This window comes from Staurois parvus, unplaced genomic scaffold (genome assembly GCF_062004578.1).
Source record: "Staurois parvus isolate SC_StPar_1 unplaced genomic scaffold, SC_StPar_1.0 ptg000064l, whole genome shotgun sequence".
NCBI lineage: Eukaryota > Metazoa > Chordata > Amphibia > Anura > Ranidae > Staurois > Staurois parvus.
The window spans coordinates 5,545,304-5,568,474 of NW_028317860.1; the positions used below are offsets into that span (position 1 = coordinate 5,545,304).

At 40.7% G+C, this 23,171-nt stretch overlaps 1 protein-coding gene across 2 annotated transcripts in view; it reads right to left on the reverse strand.

Annotated features, from left to right (window-relative positions):
* Positions 1–23,171, reverse strand: part of ELF1 (E74 like ETS transcription factor 1) — a 170,554-nt gene that overhangs the window by 116,197 nt on the left and 31,186 nt on the right. Inside the window, exon 1 of one of the 2 annotated variants that reach the window (XM_089668802.1) lies at positions 8,510–8,636. The exons of the other annotated variant lie outside the window; for it this stretch is intronic. The gene's annotated coding sequence lies outside the window, so the exon portion shown is untranslated. Of the gene's footprint in view, positions 1–8,509; positions 8,637–23,171 lie in introns of those variants that run through there. 2 annotated transcript variants of the gene reach the window in all.

Sequence of the window (23,171 nt, forward strand, 5' to 3'; positions counted from 1 at the left end):
ATGAAGGCAATAAGCAAATGACAATCTAAGATATCTATATTCATCCCTGTTTTGAACATGGAGCGGTCAGTTACTGGTCACAACTAGTGCGCTACAATACACATGCTATAGAGGAGCACACTGCAACACTAGTGTGTATGTGGGTTGCTGTAGAATTTTCAGTGTGTCTAGAAAGTACTGACAGTGAACCATGCCATTCCTCTTGTTATTCCATCTAACAGTACCTGTGCACAGAGGCTTTTATATCTCTTTATTGCTCCCTTTCTCAGGGAACAGCTTTCTAGCAATCTCTAGATAGCAGCTGTGAAAACTCAGTGTAAAAAATCCACTTTACTTCCTCCTTTCCCTATAAACTGGACTTTTATATTTCTTCTATCGGCCTGGATCAACCAATTAAAATAAAATTGTTATTTTTCCTCCGATGTTTATTTTTACTTCTCAACTCCACAACATGGTGTTGCCCAGGCTCTTTCATTTGAGCAAACACTATTGTTGTGGTGTTTATTGAGAATCTCCTGTTTATGTATTATGTTTACACGACACGACTTTACAGTGAATGGTCTTTGTGTAGATGTGTTTACACTGTGATCTATAGTATTTAAAGTCAAAATGTTTAATAATCCTTATTCTTAAAAAAAATAAATAATCGTTTAGTCAAATCAGAAAAGAAGGAATTTAAAAGTCTGATTTCCAGTCTAAGTTTTCATGTCTAGGGATTGCTAGAGAGTTACGACACACAAGAAGCAAGAAGGGGCTTACAAAAATCTCTATGCATAGGTACTTCTAGATGGGATAGTAAGGGGAGGGGATTGGCATGGTTAATTGCAGCTGGCTGTGGACTATAAAGAGCTGGAGTTGCAGAAGCGTATAGGAGAAGTTCACTTTAAAAATAAATAAATGCACAGTTTGTTTGCAGATCGCTAGTGCCGGTCAAGGTAATCTGTCTGCCCGTATATCGCATGAGCAGGCAGTTTCACACTGAAAGGAAGAATCAATGAACAATGAACTGCTACAGCGCTCAACAGTGTTGTGCTAGTTCATTGAGAATTAAAAGCTGACAACCGCAAAGGATGTTGCTACTAGTAATTGATTCGTTCACAGAACTCTATGAATGAATGAATGATTGAATGATGAGTCCATGTGGGCGGAGTCTTGCACACCCGCACTTATTTCAAAGTGATAGCTACAGGGACCTTCTCTCCATGCTGTCACACAGAGAGCTGAAATGACCATGGCTCTGCGGGCGTGGGAACATGTTACATAAAAACAAGTGGAGCATATAAAATGCTCCCGAAGGTGAACTTATCCTTTAAGAAGTCATCTTCAGCTCATTCTAATCTCAAGGAAAAAACATTGGGTTGCACTATGGGGGAGTATCCAGAAATCTGCTGACACTCACAGACACTAGACCTACAAGCCTATGTATAGATCATCTTACAGCGATGAGTACATTAAGAAGTTTTTTACTCTAAGGGCTCATGTACATGGGGTGTTTGGAAGACTCTTCTGAATGATGGAAATTGACTGCTGGAAAACATAGGTTAAAAAACATGTTTAGCCTCATTTGCATACCGCGTTTGCATTTAGAAGAGTTTTTAAAAGATAACCTCAGGAGACCCTCCCAAATGCCTAGAATGCACTGAAAAATAGTAAATTAACTACTTCAGACATTTTATGAGAAATAGAGAGAGCAGAAGCAGAGAGATCAGTATGTGTTGAGATGACATGTCGTTTCTGGTTGTATTCACTATGGATCCCATCATGAGCATAATGCAGCACGTTCTACCATTTTTTCCTTCACGCAAAACCTGCAACTGACTGCGCTGGTGTACTAGGTCCATTTGAATACATGGAAAACGCTCTGCATGCATTTCTGATGATGAAAAAAGGCTCTGGACAGCATCTGGATATGGAACAGTTAAAAACACTTCTAAAACGCAAGTGCTTATAAACGCAGTTAAAATCTACTCCTGAACGCAAGTTTGGTGCGTTCAAAAAAACAACTGTAAACTCAACTGCCTGTAAACAACTGTGTGTACATGGACACATAGGAAAACATTGCAGAGTTCAGGGGCTGCTGAAAAAAATGCCGAACAGCTCCTGAATGGCAATTTAGCAGCTGCAGTGTACATGAGCCCTAAAGAAGTCATCTTCAGCTCATTCTAATCTCAAGGAAAAAACATTGGGTTGCACTATGGAGGAGTATTAAGAAGTCTGCTGACACTCACAGACACGAGGACCTACAAGTCTACGTATAGATCATCTTACAGTGATGCATACATTAACAAGCTTTTTATTCTAAAGACATTTTACATGGATATACTTTTTCCTCTTGCTCATACAAACAACCACAAAGTTACATATCGATTGGCAAAAATCTGAATAAAAGTGCTAAATAAAAAAAAAGGTATAAATTGTGCCACCAATGTTCTTATCAGCTTGATCAGAATAGGTATAACTGATCTCTGGGTACATATAAATAAATCGTTCTGTGAAGCAAATTGCCATTCATGCCATTGCCATGAAGCATAGCCATTCACAATTCAGCAGAACAAATGTTCAAGCATAGAACGAGCTTTCTACAGTAGCAGAACGATGCTGCCAGTGGCTACTGCAATGATAAGGGAGTTCTCTGTCCCCCTGTCACTGCCCAACACTCAGCCTACACTCTCAAGTACCTGACCACACTTGTTATGTCAGACACCATGCAGATCCCTCCTCTTGCTACACTCTTTAGACATTATGAAATCACAGGAAAAAAAACATTAGGATTTTTTCAGCCCCGTAAGAAGATCCAGTGAAAGGTCTTAGCAAATGGCTCATATAGAGAAGCAGGTGTTTTGAAGTAAAAAGAAAATGTGAATTCATTTGACATATATAATGGCCCTCAATACCTTCAAGAATGCATTCATCTCACTACATTTCCCACAAGTCCATCAGTGACAGTCAAATTGTATATAGCTTAGTCAATGATTATCCCATTTGACACTGAATGTTAAGAATAAAGGATGGAGAACAGACGTGATGGCATGATACAAGCATGCACAGACAGGAGCCATCATATTGCTGAACGGCAGTATGCAGACACGAAGAATTAGGAATCAGTTGGGTTTATACAGCAGTTTTTAGTCACTATTTCTGAGGCACCTAGAGTTGTTTTTTCACTTGCAACCACAAACTTGTGATGTCATCTAGGTTCTCTGATCTTCCAAAATATAAAAGATGTAGCCCAAGATTACTGCAGCTTTCTGGTTTTCCCAAAACATAAGTAACTGTATATACAGGCAACTCGGCAGATCTAATACTAGTGTGGTGCTCAAAAAAGTATATGTAAACCCAAAGTGAATGGCATTTAATTGCTAAAGCTCTGGGTGTAACAAACAATTGTCTTTTCTCTAAACAAGAGAACTTGTTTTAGCCTTTTTTCATTGCTTCTTGCATCTCAGCGCTGCTTCGGCCACTTCCTGTCTAAATGGCATTTCTCATGGTGGGTTTCCTGACACTGACAACAGTGCACCATGCCTGCGTATGGCTATATACTGATAACACATCCTAACAAAAAAAATCTTTTTTTTTCTTGGTGCCTTGCTTTTTAGACCTATTCTTGGGGTTATTTGGGTGCGGATTCAGAAAACTGCATTGGCTAGACCAGTGTTTCTCAACCTTTTTTCAGTCAAGGCATCTTTTAAAAATATGGACAGTCCCGAGGCACCCTTTAAAATTATGGACAGTCCCAAGGCACCCCATTCTAACATGGGAAAAAACTATTCTAATAGTTTTATATAACGCAGCAACGTCCACACATTTAGGACACCCAACATTAGAGGTAATTTATTCTTCCAAAGCAAATACACTTCTGCACACTGGTACTGACTAGTATTCCAATGTTTCTCTTATCCCTCAGTTTTTCTCCATCACTAAGCTAATATGACCCCAGCACTGATGGAGAGGGGCAGGGGAGAGTCAAACTAGGATGCTGTGCAGGCAGCGGACATCCTCCTTATCAACTGGTGATGTCATTGGTTGTCAGGACGCTGGCGGCTAGAAGGCAGTAATGGTGCACAATGAAACCTGTGGCTTTGTGTAACTAAAAGGCGGGCTAGTTCCACCTGCTGGCTTGTATACAAGTTTTGGGAAATTTTTCGATATTTTTCCAAGGCACCCCTGAAGAAACCTCAAGGCACCCGGTTGAGAAAGGCTGGATTAGACTACATCAGCTCTAGTTTCTTAGATATGGCCAAATGTATATAATTTGTTGGTCAGTCTTTGAAAAGATCTTGCTGATTAACGGATTCTTCTGTTACCTAGTTTGTGTTTTTGCATACAAGTTAGCAAATATAGTGAGAGTGTTTAGGTACTTTCAACAGTATTTTACATCAGAAACATATGGATTCTAAAGTGTAAGTTATCAACCAATTATGATTGTATAGGAGGTGTGTGTATATTGCCACTCATATTGTTTCATTCTCGCAGATCAAGCACCATGGAGGTTATGGCTACTTTTGTAAGCGTTTCTTTCAAGCTACAAAGGAGATTAAATAAAACACTACATTACAATATCATGATTTTTGACAGGCCACTACAGTGAAGAGTGGTAAATGGCATTTATGCTGTATCTCAAAACTAGAGCTGTTGGGGAAAATTGGGTGCCATAATTGGAATCAGCAGGTCAGATATAACCAGGAAAAGGTCTAACATCCGAGGCACCAAAATGTGTGTTGGTCTATGTAATTGTTCTTTCATTCACCCTGCAGGCTGAACAGAAACAAAAAACACCACAGCACAGATGGATGAATCGCTCCCTGCAGCTATTGTATTTTGCCAGCTGGCAATGCTGGCTGTCCAAAGAGGCACACAGCTGCAGCATCTTATCAGATGCAGCTGCTTTTTGGCCATCAAGGACACCCATTCCTTAGGAAATTCGTACAGTGTATGGTCAGCTTTATGTGTATTGAAATGGCCACTTGTAGTTTCCAGCAGAAGCCTGAGTTACAGAGTAAAGGGGAAGGGGCAGAGAAAATTAATAATTTTGCAAGGATGACTACAGATCAGCTATAAAAATATTGAAAATTACTTTTAACAGTAGATTAAAAAAATGATAAAAATTAAGAGATTTGTATTGATTGGGTTTACATGTAACATAATGCAGGTCATACAAAGTGGAGTTGCACACAAGTATTACAAAGCCCCAGCTGGTCACAGACATAAAACAAATAGTACATTCACAAACATACATGGACAGATTAAGCAGACAATCCCAGTGTCATACTTACTCTGGGATAACAGTTGTGACTTGCCGGGGAGATATAATAAATTGATTGGCCCTCCCTCCCAGAAAAGATGAGCAGGGGTTGTCTGCTATGGTTTGATATCATCAGCATAATAGTAATTACAGTCTAGTCTATTCTAACAAAGGTCAAATTAGGTGACAAACATATAACATGTAGGAGGTTTAGTATCTTAACTAGGCAACCTACATGAAACAGGCTACTAATTTTCAGTGGCTGAACCAACCAAACTGCAAGAAGCCAGACATTTATTACTGAAACTCAAGAAATTCTAACAGCATATTTCAGTCCTAAACCTTGATAAAGCACTCCTCTAGTCCATGGCTTTGTAAAACATAACGAAGAAGGGAAGGTGTCAAAGAGACATACCCTACCCAGTGTTCAGAACGTCAGAGATACGGAGCTGCCTCACTCTAATGTCAACTTTAAACATAATGGCTCTATACTGCTCAGTCTTTACAGAGCTTTTAAAGGGATATTAAACCCAAACATTTACGATATTGCAGCTTACCAATCATTAGATATCATGGCTGCATTAGTATTCATTTTTTAGTTTTTTTCCTCTGTTTTCACCTGGTGATCTGGCCAGTAACACACCTCCTGTATTAGACTGCCCCCACTCCAGATGAATGAGCTGAGGGGGCACAGTAGACAGCAGCATTCTCATTCTGGGGGGAGGGAAGTACAGAAATAGCAAACCCAAATACTCCTGCGCTTAGGGATGAACTCCAAAAGGATAGGACCACATCAAGAATTTCTTGGAATATGCACGCCTTGCTGCACTCAAAAGACCGGGGAAGTCCAAGTATACTGAGTAGAGAAAAGCAAAAAGAGGGCGCACGGGCCTAGTGCATTACCTTAAAAATGTATTAATGATAAAAGTAGGTATTGTACTCTGGAGGAAGAGGTAAGTTCTCGATATGTGTCAGACTGTTGGAGGTGACGAGTGCCCATTATGGACGCACACGTAGTGCGGATCGGGCCAAGCTGTTCCTATATGATGTACCTTTGACTGTATTGTCATTTTGTGAGTACAATACCTACTTTTTTAATTAATAAATGCATTTTTAAAGGTAATGCACTAGGCCCTTTGGGGGAGGGAAGTGTTAGATTTACTAGCAGAATTAGATACACTAACAAATTGCACTCAAAATCCAGCTACAGTAATACTTTACAAGCTGTTACAGCAAACATTGTTTTCTTTTGAGATAAAGTTTTTACGTGAATAAATAAAACTGATCATTGTAAGCACCCTCTCAGTGTAAAATGACATGTTTCATCCCTTTAACTCCAAGAGAGCTTCTTCTTTTGAAAAACAACAGACTTACTGGCCAGATCACCAGATGAAAATAGAGGAAAGAGCCTATAAAAGAAAAGTAATACTGACAACACATTTAAGAATTGGTAAGCTGCAATATATTAAATGTTTGATTTTGGGTTTTGATACCACTTAAATGACAAATTAATGATAACAATAACAGGAGGAATATGGGGAGCAGATTTATTGTGTAGCAAAAATGAAACTGCATTACCTGAAGGTAGATATACTTTAACTCCCAAGTTGGTCATATGTACACAGATTTCTTTCCTTCAGCCTGTGAGTTGAATTAAAAGAAATCTAAGAGATTCCTCCATCCACACTAAACAGTGCAGATGGACAAATCGTCTCTGCCTGCTATTGTATTTTGACAGCCAGAACCCACAGAATACCTGCACAGTGATGGCAGCTAATTGACTGCTGTCATTATTTGGACAATTGTCTACTTGGCTCCATCAATCTTCAGAGAGAAGATTGTTGAGCCGGTTTGTGTGTGGTCAACTTTAGTTAAAAATATACTGCAGTCATCCTATCAATGACAATGGGTAAAGCTGGACAAACGCACATTAACTGTCAGCCAATGCATACGGAGTCGATCAAAAGTCACTTTTTAGGTAGCCCTGTCAGTAACACCCAGATCAAAAAAAGATTTTTAAAGATTTTTCATTGACTTTTCTCAAAGGAGCCAGGTGGAATATTGTTGGCCTACCACAACCTGCATCTTGTCAAATACAGTCGCTACATGGGTAATCTGACGGTCAACGTCACTGGCAGGAGAGCCATCCATCCACGCTGTTAGTGTAGATCAGTGGTTCTCAACCTGTGGGTAGTGACCCCTTTGGGGGTCGAACGACCCTTTCACAGGGGTCCCCTAAGACCATCAGAAAAACATATTTCTGATGTGTAAAGAGCAGCTACTGTGTAGAAAGCAGCTACTGTGCTGAAAGCAGAAGTATTGGAGGTAAAACGACACTCATGAATTATAATTACTGGGTAAAATTTTATGGTTGGGGGTCACCGCAACATGAGGAACTGTATTAAAGGGTCACGGCATTAGGAAGCTTGAGAACCACTGGTGTAGATGGAGGAATCGGTTACAGTTTCTTTTGTTAAGCCCACAGGCTGAATGAAAGAAATCTTTGTCTATGGTCAGCTCAATTAATCGAACAACAAGAATTGTTTTTGGTTAAAAGTACATCACTAGAATGTGTTATACCTTGCTGTTATAATGATCTTCACGAATAAAGCTGGACACACGTACCAAAAGTCAGCCAGCCAACTTTTGGTATGTCGAACCAGCTGACTTTTGGTATGTGTGTACTCTTCTCCATTCAACAGACGTCTGTCCCCCTGTCAGAATACAATAGCACAGCAGGCAAAGTCTCTGCATCCACACCATTGTGTGGATGCAGAGATCTATCAGTTTTTTGGGGTTGAACAAAAACAAACAAACAGTGTGTGTATACCCAGCTTAACAGTTATGTCCATTAATATTGATAAACTAAGGTTCTATCAAAGCATAGATTAATGCAGCATCGGACGGTACTTAATTTTATAAACTATATATTTATCTTTTCTTTCTCCACGACAGACAGTAATTGCACTGAGCCAGCATGTCACTAGACAAGGATCATTATTGCTGTTGTAAAAGGCACTGCACACCAGTGATGCCACAGCTGTGACAAGGGGGTACACTGTTTATGGTTTACCCCATCCTCTTTTCCAGAGTACAGACAGCCAAATCTAGCTACATATAGACTCCTTACATTATGACTTCTAACATTGTTATCATGAGTTATGACAGCACTGTAATACAAGACAGCCCTTGTTTTCTCACAGGGATATCATTGCTTACCTGACACCATTGCCTTTTCAAGGCTGACACTGAACAGACAGCACTTACCTTGACTTTAATTTCTTTGTACCCTGAATGCATATGTTCCCAAAAGTCGTACAGCAGAAAAGGGCTTTAAAAGGCAGCAGTGTTAAAATGGCTACGATAGATTAGGGAAGTGGTATCTTTGCCTCAGCCTTATGAGTCATAGATGAAACTGAGTGTTTGTGAAGAAGGGAACGCCCATGTTGCTTGGGGCCCAATTATCCTGCTAGGTCAAACATGCAAATGTGCAGGTAAGACAACACACGGTGCAGGATGGGAAGAGGAACGCCCTGCCCCACCTTAACCACTTACAGAGCAAAGTGCAGGCGTGAGGCAGATGGAATAGACAGAACACAGCAACCAAAACAGAGTAGTGAAACTGTGACTGCAGCATTAGACGGTCAGAAAAAGAATATCTGATTTATTACAACACCACTCATTTCACATTCTGCAGCAAAACACAGACAACCAAAAGAGTAGCACTGGCTTTTAGAACTCTGATGTGTATTAACATAGCAGATGTCCTATGGTGGGCATACATGCTTTGATCTGGTTATCTGATCCAATCAGCAAACAATCGAATAGGAAGAATTTCCCTACCAATGGATTTAGACTTTATACAGACTGGATTCAAACAAACTGAGCAGATCGGAAGGCAGCAGCACTGAGATGCTTTGTTCATTTAATCAGTTGTAGTTCAATCATTTCATGGGTAGAGTTGAGCTCTGGCATCCTCCAGACACATCTCTATCCACACTACTTTAAAGCGGTAATAAACCACTGGAGAAAAAAAAAGTCCCCTGCAAGGTAATGTCATAATGTGATAGTATGCATCACATATTAGCACATTATGTAAAACTTAACTGTCACTGCTGCAGAGGCTTCCATCTTCACCCGGCCTTCCTTCTGAGTTTGCGAGCTCTGGCCGTCTGAGGCTGGGCCGCAATGAGTCCCGGGCCATGGCACAGTACTCTGAAGGAATGGCACGGGTATGCTGTTCCTTCAGAGCGCATGCGCCGGCTTTAAAAAAGAAAGAATATTTCCTGAAAAGTGCACGTTTAGGAGATATTCATTTTACCTATAGGTAAGCTTTATTATAAGCTTACCTGCAGGTAAAAGTAAAAAAAAATTAGTTTACTTCCACTTTAATAAAAACAACCAAACAAAAAACAAACAAAATCAGCTCTGCACCACATATAAACAAAGGTGATGATAATGTCAGTGCTCTTAAAAGGACACATTCCCATATTAAGTTAAAGTGGTTGTAAACCTCAGATATGAAATCTGAACAAAGCACATATTTCTGTAGTGCTTGCTTGCCTCTCTCCAAAGCACTAAGTGTCATTTCTGTCTGCTGCCTCGTTCCTCTGCATCACAATGAGTCACTTCTGACAAGTTTTCCTGACACCAAGAGAAAAATGGTGACAGGGGATGGCCCAGCCTGTTATTGACAGCCTCAGCTCTGTTCCTGTGTGCGGGGATGTGTCCCTTCCCTCCAATCAGCTCTCACAGCTCTCCTTGCTGATCTAATTTCAGTTCCCTGTCCCCTGCTTTTTGGAGCTGAGAGGTGTTGTGTAAATTCTGCACTTTGAATGGATGTAGGGGAAAGGCAGCTGTATATAACCAGGTACACCTTATGTAGGAAGATTTGTTTAAGCTCTGTGTATCACCTGAGGCAAGTCACTTCACTGGATATATAAAAGGGTTTACAACCACTCTGATGTCATGGGTTGTCAACTAAAGAAATCGATCATTTATTGACACGTGTATTGCCACCATTACGGTTCCATTTTAAACCATTTCTAATCTTTTAGAGATCATTCACACTAGACATTTCATTACGGTACACTTAAACTATGTGCATTACCATGTATTGAGTTAAAAGAGAAGTAAAGCCAAAGCTTTTATTTTGTCCATACTTCTCTTGTGGCTCACAGGAGTACATTTACTTCTGTACTCTTGATCCAGATTCAGCTGATATTGGGCTATTGCCCATTATCAGCTGACTGGGCAGAGCCATGCCAGGTTCAGGAATATTCTTCAGATCCAGGTGCTGTGGTTGGGCACAGTGCAATTTTGTCAGCAGATGTCGGCCAATGATTTATGGCTGAGACCTGCTAATTGGCAAAGTGTCCAATCACAGCACAGAGTACTGTGTTTACAAACACGCAGGACTGTACACATAGCAGTGATCTGGCAGTTTCTTCTCCTTGCAAAGCAGGGATGAAAAAAATAGCTAGATCTCTTTGTAAAAGCAGCACATATTATACTTGTTGCCCCTTGATTTTAACCCCTTCCCAACCAGTGTCAGAAGTATAGTGACAGTGTACAGTATTATATCTGATCACTGTATTAGTGTCACTACTGATGTCAGTGTCAGTTAAAGTACCTCCCAGTGGAGGGTCTGTTAGCGCCAGATTGCCCGCCACACTATCACATCACAGTCTCACAAGTCACTGATCACTGCCATTACCAGTATAGCATTGGAGCTGTGTAAATTACAGTATATATATTACAGTACACTATTACACAAAACAATATATACTTCATGGGTTGTTTTTTTTTTACCAAAGACATGTAGCAGAATAAATTTTGGTCTACATTTATGAAAATTTTTTTTAATTGGATATGTTTTATACTAAAAACTAGAAAATAACGGGGGGAGGGTTTCTCAAAATGTTCAGTCTTTTTTCATTTATATCCACTAGCCTACAGGGCACTTATACCCCTTTCCTGATCAGGTCAATTTTCAGCTTTCAGAGCTCTTGCACTTTGAATGACAATTGCACGGTCATGCAACACTGTACTCATATGAAATTTTTATCATTTTTTTGTGACAGATAGAGCTTTATTTTGGTGGTATTTAATCACCTCTGGGGTTTTTTTTTTTTTCTTAAACAAACCAAAAACCACTGAAAATTTTGAAAAAAAAAAAGTTCTTAGTTTTTGTTATAAAAGTTTGTAAATAAGTGATTTTTCTCCTTCACTGATGTGCGCTAATGAGGCTGCAGTGATGGGCACTGATAGGCTGCACTGATGGACACTGAAAGGCAGCACTCATATGGCACTGATAGGCGGCACTGACTGGCATTGTTAGGCGGCATTGATGCACACTGATAGGTAGCACTGATAGGTGGCACTGATGAGGAGGCACTGGTAGGTGGCACTGATGAGCATTGACAGGCATCACTGATGGGCACTGAAAGGCAGCACTCATATGGCACTGATAGGCGGCACTGATAGGCAGCACTGACTGGCAGCACTTATAGGTGGCACTGATTGGCAGCTCAGATGGGCACTGATATGTAGCATTGATGTACACTGGTAGGCACTGAAATGTGGCATTGATGTGGCACTGGCAGGTGGCACTGCTGGGGCTACACAGATCATCAGGGCACACGGATCATCAGTGCCCTGATGATCAGTGTACATGTCCCCTCTGAGGGATGCCGATTACCGGCTCTCCTCTCGAGCTGTCAGCGTGACAGCTCGTGAGGAGAGAAATGCTGATAACTATTTATCAGCTGTGATTCAACACAGCTGATCACATGACCGAGCCGACATCTTCGGCTCTTTCCATTGATCGGTGATCTCCACGCTGCGCACTCCCGGAGCCGCACATGCGTGGTTAGAATGGGAGGACATCATATGACGTCCTCCCAGAACGAGAGAACCGCCTTGCCCCCGTCATTGTACTACATATGGCGGGCGGGAGGCAGTTAAAATACAAAACTAAAAACCCAGTGATCAAATACCACCAAACAAAGCTCAATTTGTGTGAAAAAAAACTATGTAAATTTAATTTGGATACAGTGGTGCATGACCAAGCAATACTGAATAGCAAAAAGCATCCTGTTCATGAAGAGGATAAAACATTCTAGAGGTCAAGTGGTTAATATAAAGAGTGGTAGTCCTTCTCCAATTGCACTAAAGTTCTTCTTATGTTGCCTGAAGAGATGTAAGTAGTGCTTAGCTAAACCCTTCTGTAATGCACTGGAAAGGAAGGTGCAGATATACAGTGGTAACCTTAACATATAGCTGTTCTGGAATAGTCACTTCCTTTCTTGTGGTAGCTCAAGCAAACGAAACAAACTCACAGATAAACCAGAGAGGAAGAACATGTTAAAAAGGGACAAATGACAAGAAATATAGAAACACAGAAAACACAAAAGAGTGTTTCCAAATCACCAGAAAAAAAAAAAAAAAGAATTCATACAGTGCATTCATAAAGTACTCAGACTCCCTTCACTTTTTTCATTTTCTTTTATATTGCAGTCTGATACTACAGTTGTTTAATTAGGTTGTTTTTTTTTCATTAATCTACACTCAGTACCCCATAATGACGCGAAAAAATGTGAAGGGGGTCTGAATACTTTATGAATGCACTGTAAATTATATTCACAGATATACAGTACAATTCTAAAATGAGACCTAATAGTTTTGCAACATTTCCTTCTATGTTTGTTTTTAAATTATTTAATATTTTTTTATTGTTTATATAAGTAAAAACATTTTTTTCAAATAAAATTGATTTCAAGATTTTGCAGAGCATTATGTTATTTCCAAAGAGATATTACAGTAGTATTTGCTGCTTGTGTAGTTTTTTCTTTCAGCAAAGACTGGCCTAGTAAACTATGAGAAAAAAAAAAGTAGCTTAGGGCTCTACCTGCTAGCTAGAAACCATACAAACAAAATTGTCATATACAATATTTATGAACTAAAAAATTGAAAACAAAATTTTATGAGTGATGGTCATTACATATATAAAATATAAGCACTATGACATCACCTATCCTGTCATACATTTGAACAGTAATCATTTAACCCCCCCAATTTTTGTTCTTGCTCCTGCACTGCTCACAGGAAGCTGTATGTGCCCCATTAATGAATGACCTTTCCATGGATCTAAATGGAAGTTTTACAGACATGCGCAGAAGCAATAAGGGACTGGTCTGAGAAGTTTGTAGCAGTGGCTGTGTGATGGGAGTCACTTTGGGTGGGGGGCCCATGGAACCCAGCTCACTTTGGAGAGGTGAGGAGACCCCTGTCTCAGCTCCCCATATTCCTCATGTGTAAGTCACCCTGTGCCTGTTAGGGGTACAGGGTGATCTGTCCTAATATTGTGTAGACATGTCTAAGAGATAGGTGGGGTGGGGGTTGTGGATTGTTTGGTGTTATGTGGTTGCATCCCATTGTTCGTCTTGCTTGGGAGCACACTATTATGGGATGTATGTGTTTATGTGTATTAGCTTAGTGGGAGGGGGTGTCTCCAGAAGCCCTCCCTCCTGATGGGACTGTCTGCTTAAGTGAAGTTTGAATACCTGTGTGTCTCTTGTTACTAAATGTAGATTGCCCCGCCCTGGGTCATTATGCAGGGAGGAGGGATTTGTCCCTTGAGTGTCTATATCTTATATCTGTGTTCAAATAAACTAGTCTACTTTCTGGCTTACTTCAAAACTGTGGTGTCTGTTGTCGGTGTTCGGACGGGGAAGCAGTATTCTAATGGAAGTACTCAGCGCAGGCTGGGATGATTCTGTTACAGGCTGTATGGCTCCCTGTGGACTGCACAGAATGGATATGGTAGGGGAATGGAAAGGTGGGAATACAACTAAGGCAGGGGAGGGGGAGATATGTTAAACAATATCTATAAGAAAGTACAGATATAATTTATCCTCCAATCATGAACCACTGTCCATATGCAACATTAAACAATATAAAATAATACAAAAAATGTTGCTTTGATCTAGTCATCTTTACAGTTACAACAGGTATTTTCAGAATAAAGCAATCTTCCCTCAAACAAATATTTGCCTCAAGGGACTGCCTGTCTTTCTCGTTGGAGTTCATTTAACATGCAATGTATTTTGTATCAGCCATATGTATACACCTACACAAGGCAAAGAGTTTGTGCAAGATGCACGCAGTAGATTCTACTCCTTTCACTTCTGCTTTGTTGGAAACATTCAAATCCAGAGAAAAGCTGTCTCATGGCACAGTTTGCCATTTGCTACCATAAAGCAAAAATCAGTTGGGATGTTTTAATGACAGTTATGCTTTCACTAAAGACACATATTTTGAATATCAAATTAATCAATATACAGTATTCAGTGGTCGGATTTGTCTGAGGCCTTGCTGTCCATGTTCTTCCATGGGAATTAGTAATTATTGTACTCTTTGACCTGTTATAATGCAGAGCACTACTCATTCATTGTGCATCATTCATCATATTTCAGATTCAGTACCCCCAAAACAACCAGAACACTATGGCTGTGTACTAAACTGCATGTTTTGTGTTCCAGCCTGGTAGTGTCAAGGTAGCAAATCATTTTAAATAATGGTAGTGAACTCTTTTCTGTTACTTTGACCTACAGGTAAGCTTGTAATTAAGCTTACCTGTAGGTACAATGAATGTCTCCTCACTGTTTAAGAGATATTTCAGTGAGCAGCAGCCAGTGACATCACCGATGCATGGGCTCTGAAGGGAAGGCATACTCATGCAGTTTCTTTAGAGCTCTGTGCCCCGGATTTGACTCCCATGTGCATGCGCAGGTGTGACATCATCGCGGCTCTGCCATTGTAAGGAAGACCAGGTGACGATGGAAGCCCTATAAGGGGTGACAGCATGCCGCTGCAGGACTTCATTTCAAGGTAGGTCTCTCATAATCTGCTAGTATGCAATACAGGGAGAACTTTTTTTTTTTTTTTTTTAAATCGGAGGAAGTTTACTACTGCTTTAAGGCCCATGTGCAATATGATGCGTTCAGTTCCATAGGTTATACAGATCTGAGCACAGCAGTATTGTATACTATGGGCCCATTCACGCAATTCTGCTTTGGATAGCAGCATTTTGATATGTAAAACAAAACTGTAAGCATATAAACTTTTTGTGACTGTTTACATGCATACAGTACAAAACAAAACTAAACAACAACATGGAGGAACCCCTGGCAGTCAAGGTGCAAAAATTAACATGGCCTTCAGTCTTTATGAATGATAGGCTGAGGTCATTCTGTGCCTGCATTGCTGATTACACACTGTTGATGTTCACATCTCCCACAAAATGAGCAAGTCACGTGATATGGGGCAGAACAACTAAAGGTCGAGCTCACTCTGACTGTGTTGCCGCTGCTGATTGTGCTGATGTTTATACCTCCCTAAAAATTTGTCATTTACAAGGCACAAGTGAAGAATGGCTGAAGGCAGAGGTCATTCTGTGACTGTAGAGTCCGCTGCCTAGAGAACATCTTGTATACGTGGTGACAGCACAATTATGGCAAGATCTTAAACGCCCATATGTGTTTGGTTATTAATATTAAAATATACACAAAAAGTTAGCCTAGCTGCAAATTTTATCTATTGATGACACACACACACACACACACACACACACACACACACACGAGAAGAATGGTTCTGGGCCAATTTTTCTAAGTTTGTTTAAAAAATGTTTTACATGATTTATTTTTTATTAAAAAAAAAAAAGAGTCAAATGTAAATTTGATTCAAGATTTTTCAGTGTTAGCAGTTATTTCTAAAGACATAATACAACCATAATGTGTATACAGACACAATGACTTGTACCATAGCTCACATCTTGTATGTAAAGAAAGCTATATAAGAAAGAACCTGCACAGTAATAGTGTACTTACTGACACTGAAAGCACTGTTCTACACCATGTACAAATGAAGAAGTTACAAAAACGTGTCACAGCATACAGGTAAACGGATCTTTGCTTCACCCCCCCCCCCCCCCCCCACCATGTAAACATGTCTTGCAGTGCAGCTGCTGCAGATAGCTGGGGACTAGAAAACAAGATGCTCCAACATTGGACTGCCATTCACTCTCTCAACTTAATTCACCCACCTTGGAGTTTTGTATGTTCCCACTGTGACATTGGGATTTGGATGGGGAGGGTTGCATGATGCATCATGTAGCAAGTTTCTACCTTCGTTAAAGCTTAAGGTTAGAGTTCCAACCTCTGAAAACCTTCAGTTACTGTGCAGCAAATTGTTTTTCTCAAGGAAAAGCTGCAGGAACTCAACCACATCCCCCACCAAGTCGCAATGAATGGTGGGTGTGGCCAAATTGCACTAACAGTGGTTTTAACAGGAGTGCGTAGTGCAGAGTTCAGGGGTGAGCTATGTGCCGAGTGCAGAGTTCAGGAGTGCACTATGTACAGAATGCAAGGTTTAGGGGTGTGCTACGTACAGAGTTTAGGAGTGTGCAGGGTTCAGCTCTCTATCATAGGCTGTCCATATTTCACTTCCATCCCTCCTCAACTCTGACCTTGGCACCACTCTACCCCATCCGCCACCTCTGCAAACACCTTCCTCCACAGCCCTTATCCCCCCCCCCCAAAGCTTCCTCATGCCTCACCTTTTCAAAAAATACCCAGCCTAGCTCTAGTAACTCCCCACCTACAGCCACATTGCACCTGCATCTCCCTTGTCCCCGCTGTGAGTGCATAGCAGGCAGGGATCTGTGAGAGCTGACAACACAGAAGGCTTCTGTGTTTACAAATGACAGTGGTGAGTGGGGAGCAGAAGCAAAGGTCAGAGGTGGCAGAACAGAGTTCCACTACACTCCGGCTTAAAAAAAAGCCCTGGGTGCATGAACCACATGAAATGGCCTGGCAGGCTGGATTCGGCCCACGGCCTTGTGTTTGACACGTGCTGTACAGTATCCCAAGCTGTCCATATACCCACAGATTTCTTTTGTGCAGTCTGCAAGCCAAATGAGAGAATACCACCAGATTCCACCATCCACGCTAAACAATTTGGATGAACAAACCTTTTGCTGGGGTTATTGCAGAGATGGCACCACTGGCTGTCAAAATACCAGGACAGCGAGTGCCTCATCTGACTAAATGCAAGCGCTGTACTCCCAATAATATTTCAGCTGTCTCTTGAATTTTAAATTTTTATCTTGAAATTTACTGAGTATACAGCAAGCTATACAAAAACTGAAATTTGTTTACAAGAAGAGTATAAAGAATTTGAGTCAATTTTATGTCTTAACATTTGTTAAAGGTTTTAACCCAATTTGCTTCAAATCTAGGAGCCAGCTAAAAAAGTTAGTTTTTTGTGTTCTTTTTTTTTTTTTTTTAAACCAGCTGTCCGGAACTGCATGTCAGGGGGCATTGGGCCATAGGAATTGCTCACGCCTGGTGTCAAATGAAAAAAAGACCGAATTTTTTGGGAAAAAAACCCCCACTTTTTTTTGGTTTCTATTATATAACTTTGCAAATAAATAATTGTTCTCCTTCACCGATGAGGCTGCACCATTGCGCACTAATAGGCTGCATTTATGGGCTGCACTCATAGGTGGCACTGATGGATCTGTTCTATTACCTTACTCAAACTTGTGTTTCCCTGATTGTAGGGGAGGGTAAAAGGAACAGAAGCCATAGCCAGCTGCCCCACACTCTCCATCCACTTACTGGTGGTAAGGAAAGGGCGCCAGATCAAGCTCACAACTGCGAACCCAGCACCTAGCTGTTAAATTGGGAAGGAGGTGGGTGGGCAGTGACAGCAACCAAGGGAAACCCTCAGCCAGATTGGCAGGCATGCCATGCTCATCACAGCCCCGCCCACCACAGGAGGCCACCGGTTCCCACAAACGAGCGCTGTATCCCACTCCAAAAGGACGCAAAGCCATGGCCTCAATTACCAGCCAGCCTGACCACTTGGTCCCTGCACACGCGGGGGGCCACAAGGGGAGACCAAATCCAGAGTGTAGCCCAGGTGCCAGGATACAGTTTCTAGATGCCATGGTGACCTGACACCTGGGATTTGTCGAGCCCTGTTTTAATCATTTGTATAAAAAATTTATTTTACAAATAACATTTAACACAGGGTGCAGAGCGTTAATGGATTTCTAAAGAGAAAGCACAGCAGAAGTTGCAGGATGGAACCTATTGCTCAAATTAAAGTAGAACCATAGACGAAACCTTTTTTTCCCCATTTTGAATAGAGTAAGGGAGGGTAATAAAAAGGGAGGGTAATAAACCCCTGACAGATTTTTCTATCACCATCTGTGTCCTATTTCAGAGATTTTTCTTCACTTCTTGTCCCATAGCCAAACAGGTAGTATAAGGAAATCCCTACAAATGAAAGGAATACCTTGGGGACCACCAGGTCACCAAAACTAGTGTTCCCATTAGAAGGCTTCCCCGCTATTACTTTTCTGGGGACAACTCAAAATTTGGGATTTTCCTCTACTTTCACTTTCAATGATAATAGTAAACAGGACACAGACAGTCTCCATAATGGGGGAACAGACCGCAATAAAAATTGACAGGGGTTCTAATCCCTTTGCACTCCATCGAAAACTAAAAAAAAAAAGCTCCAGTTACACAGTTCTTTATAAAGAGTTCTCAGGTAAGCTGTTCAGGTTAGTCTAGTATAAATGTGTAGAGTGCCACCTGCTGGTTGCAACCAGAATATATGGACTAGTAATATGCAATATTTTATAGCTAACCAACAAAGTGGAAAATAATAAAATAAAGAAACAAAATGTACAAATGTATAAGCACTATGCAATATATTTGCTTAGATATGCCTGCTGCCTACCAAACTTAACTGCTGGTTCCTGTGTTAATCATGCTTACCATATACTTAATCTGACCTTTAAGATTAACCTGCCAGAATATAAATAAGGGTATTTCCATTGATGACTTGCTTCTGAAGCTGCAGGCTTCAGGGATATCATCCTTAATATTTTTCTGCTACCGATGAGCCACTGACCTGAAACATGTATATAAAAATAAGAGTAATGCAGTAGTTCCCTATAAAAAATGGCAGCTCCCATCTTAAATTCCGCATAGCTTCCCTTTAAATCAACCCTGTCGCAATATAAGAACATAATGCAGTAGCCCCCTATAGTGATGTATGGCCATCAGTGGGGAACCACAGTACCTAAAGGAGGGCATGCTATTTGACACGTGGCTGCTTTCCAATAGAGTGCAGTTTCAAAGTACCCTCCAAGGAGTATGAAGCTTCTGCTTTTACAGGACTGCTGCATTATGCTATTACACCTGGTAACCAGGTTGCTATAAACAAAATGCATTTCCCCTTTAATTTCATTTCAGATAGAATAATGAAGGATTTTAACCCGTCAGTTTTTTTTGCCATCTGCGTCCCATTGGAAGATTTTCCTCTATTCTTGTTATGGTAACAACGCAAAAATAAGAATTTTCTTTTACTTTCACTTTAAGCAATAATAGTAAACCGGGAAAAAAGAGAGGGTGAATCTTGCTAACGGGCACAGACAGCAGTAAAAAACTGACAGTTGTTCTAATCCTTTTCCACTCTATTCAAAGCAAAAGAAAAAGTTGTGCCTTAGAGTTAATTACTTTAACAGAGGGCACTTGCAGCAGGACCAGTATTTAGACAGAAAAAGTACTTTTTGTACTTACAAAAATGCACAAAGCACAGAATAGGTTGCAGAAGCTGGTTTTCATTTTCTTTAGAGCCTGTAGCTTTATACTAGTTTCTCAGAGACATTTCAGACTGCTGTTTCAGAAGAAGGGATTTCTGGTGAAAAGAGTTTTGCAATCTCCTGACCTTGACTGTGATGCAAGCTGTGACTACACCTCAAAGCATCACAAGACACAGAACAAACAAGTGTGTACTCACTGCTCTGCTTGGAACACTCATATAGCAAGTGATAATTGAACTGACCCACCCAGACAGCTCTACTGTACACTTACCTTCACTAGAATGGGTCACATTTGGCGGCATGTCTGCCTGCCAACTGTGACCTGTGGTTAAATTTTTGCTACGGTGCACTACAGTCACTGCAGTGTGAACTGACATGGCCAGTGGCCAGGTTAGCTTGCAGCTAGACAGTGGAACCACGGCTCAAATGCCTATTTTTTACTGCCCCCATGTAAACAAGGCTTTAGATAGGTCAATTTCAACTATAGCCACAAAAGATGCACTAAAATGTTTTTTTTTTTTTTTTTTTTTTTAAAACATATATATTTTTCAGACTACCAGCACTGCTGATCAAATACTTTGATAGTTTCATATTGTCCATTAATACCTGTCTAACCTGTTTTCTTGGAAAGCTTTCTATTCTTGTCACCTGGTATTTACAAGACAAGCCTGAACTCCGTTTTCTGCTAAAATTCTGGATTATGTTTGTAAAATTGGTCAGAAGATACTAGCTATATCAGTGTATGCTGTGATCTGCCAGGCCAGCACAAAGCCTTAAAAATCCTAATGCTGAACATCACACTAAAAGGGAAGCTCTGCTATTAAAATTTCCCCTCCCCTTCTAACATTATTAGCATGCTTCTTTTGTTTTTGTTTTTTTTTTTTAAGGGGGGGGGGTACTTAGTTTAGGCAAGTACCCACTCCCACGTATACTGGAATTGCCTAGATGGTGTAACCAGAAGTCCACCCACCCCGCCTGGCAATTTCTTGGGGCACATCGCAGGTACAAGGAGGCTACAGGAACATTCACCTCGCACATGAACAGTGAGAAGCAGGTTGTGAAGCCACAAGGAGTCACAGCTCTTTCCCACAGTAAGCATATCGGCCCAGGGGACCCGAAAAAACTGGCAAAGAATTGGCCTAGGTGAGGACAGCGCTGGGTCCCAGGACAGGCAAGTGTCCTTTACAGTATTTGAACTGTAGCTGCTGACTTTTAATTTTTTATTTTTCTTCTAAAGATTGAAGATCCTGTTTAATGCCCTAAAGCGCTTTTCATCATCCACCCCAATTCTCCAATACTGTACTTAGAGAATGAAAGGAATCCTAGGTAGTACTGTTGGCAGCACCTAGCTTGAAAACACTTCAACTGAGAAATCGAAGGAGCCAGGTGAAAAATTATCAGCTGACCAGTGCCTGAATCCTATCAGAAGCAGCCAATGTTTAGTATTTAGACAGCAGAGGGTGTCAGCGGCTTTCAGAATACAAGAGACAGCAGAGGAGAGTTTAATGGTTTGGGAAATCAAAGCATGTTTGGATAGCCTAATGCAGGCCATAGACGGGTCGAAAATCAGCCGATTTTTGGATCGTTACTGGGCTAATTGTTCGGCCGTTTTTCGGTATTTTGGCAGATTTCTTTTATTGGTTTTCGCGAAGGAGGGAGGGAGGGAGGGAGGGAGGGGAGGAGGAGGAGGAGGAGGAATTCCAGTCCGGCAAAAAATGTCCCTGCAGAGAGCTCTGCTATTTTTTTTTTGACAGTTCCTTGACATTTATAGCGGTTGCAACATTGTATCTATTTGTTTCCAAATAAAAAACCATCTGTATCCTAAATGGATACAAATACATTGTTGCAACCGCTATAAATGTCAAGGAACTGTCAAAGAAATAGCGGAGCTCTCTACAGGGACACTTTTTGCCGGCTGTAGACGGGATGAAAATCGGCCGTTTTTTTTTACCGTTGCTGGTAACGTCAGCCGCTTGAACAACCGATTTTTCGTTTTTTTTAAAGAAAACTCGGCCGATTTTCGACCCATCTATGGCCTGCATAAGGCTTTTGTCAAAGAGAAATGCTGGAAAACCAGCACCCAATCAGTGTTTGGGAGAGTCCCCGTCAGAACATAAAAAGCACAGTAGGAGCGATCGCTGCATTAACATTGCTTAGTTAGTACAGCCATCTCACAGGTTTTTTTTTGTTCAGCCCACTGGATTGAACTTAGAAAAACTGAATTTGTGTACCAGGCTTTAGAAGCAGTCAGTCTATGAACATGAATCACATGTATCAGAAAACCACAGAATTCTGCCTCTCAATGCATGCAAAAAGTTAGTAGCTAAAACATTAGACATCTCGAAGCATAGGTTTAATCCAAAAAACTAAACCTGTACTCCATTTTCATCATTTTTTAAATAAAAAGTTCTCCTCAACAGCAACAACCATTCAAAATTTTCTATTACTTTTTTTATGTTTTACTCCAGAAATGCCTCTCTGTGCCCCGTCTCTGATTTAGTTTCACTTTGTTATAGTAATTTCAGGGTTTTCCCTGACTTAATGGCAAATTTCCACAAACTGAGATTCCACTACTCAGTAACTGTGCCCTTACTGGTAACTGCAGTATTTTTAATTGGACAGTGCAATGGAAGTGGGCAGAGCTTAGCCATAAAATCAGGAAAAGCCAAGACCTCTACTTTTAAAAGTTTAAAATGGAGTACACTTTCTAAAAGGACCAACATAACATGACAAAATTTGCCAAACCTAGCTTTATTGACTATTTCTTTGACTTCATGGGAACACTTTCACTTATGCTACATTCAAACATCCTTATGAGTTAAAGTATAACTAAAGCAATACTGTTTTGGACAGAGTAGAGAGGGATTAGAACACCTATTAGGTTTTTATTGCCATCTGTGCCCCGTTATGTCAGCCATAGACGGGTTGAAGAAAAAAAAAAAACATCCGATTTGTGCACTGTTAGTGGGTTAATTGGTCGGCCGTTTTTCAGGTTTTTTGCGCAGTTTTTTTTTCCGGTCATGTTGGAAAATTTGCGGCCTATTTGGAGAAGAAAGAAGAAGGGAAAGAAAAAGAAGAAGAAAGAAGAAGAAAGAAGAAGAAAGAAGAAGAAAGAAGAAGAAAGAAGAAGAAAGAAGAAGAAGGGAAAGAAGAAGGGAAAGAAGAAGGGAAAGAAGAAGGGAAAGAAGAAGGGAAAGAAGAAGGGAAAGAAGAAGGGAAAGAAGAAGGGAAAGAAGAAGGGAAAGA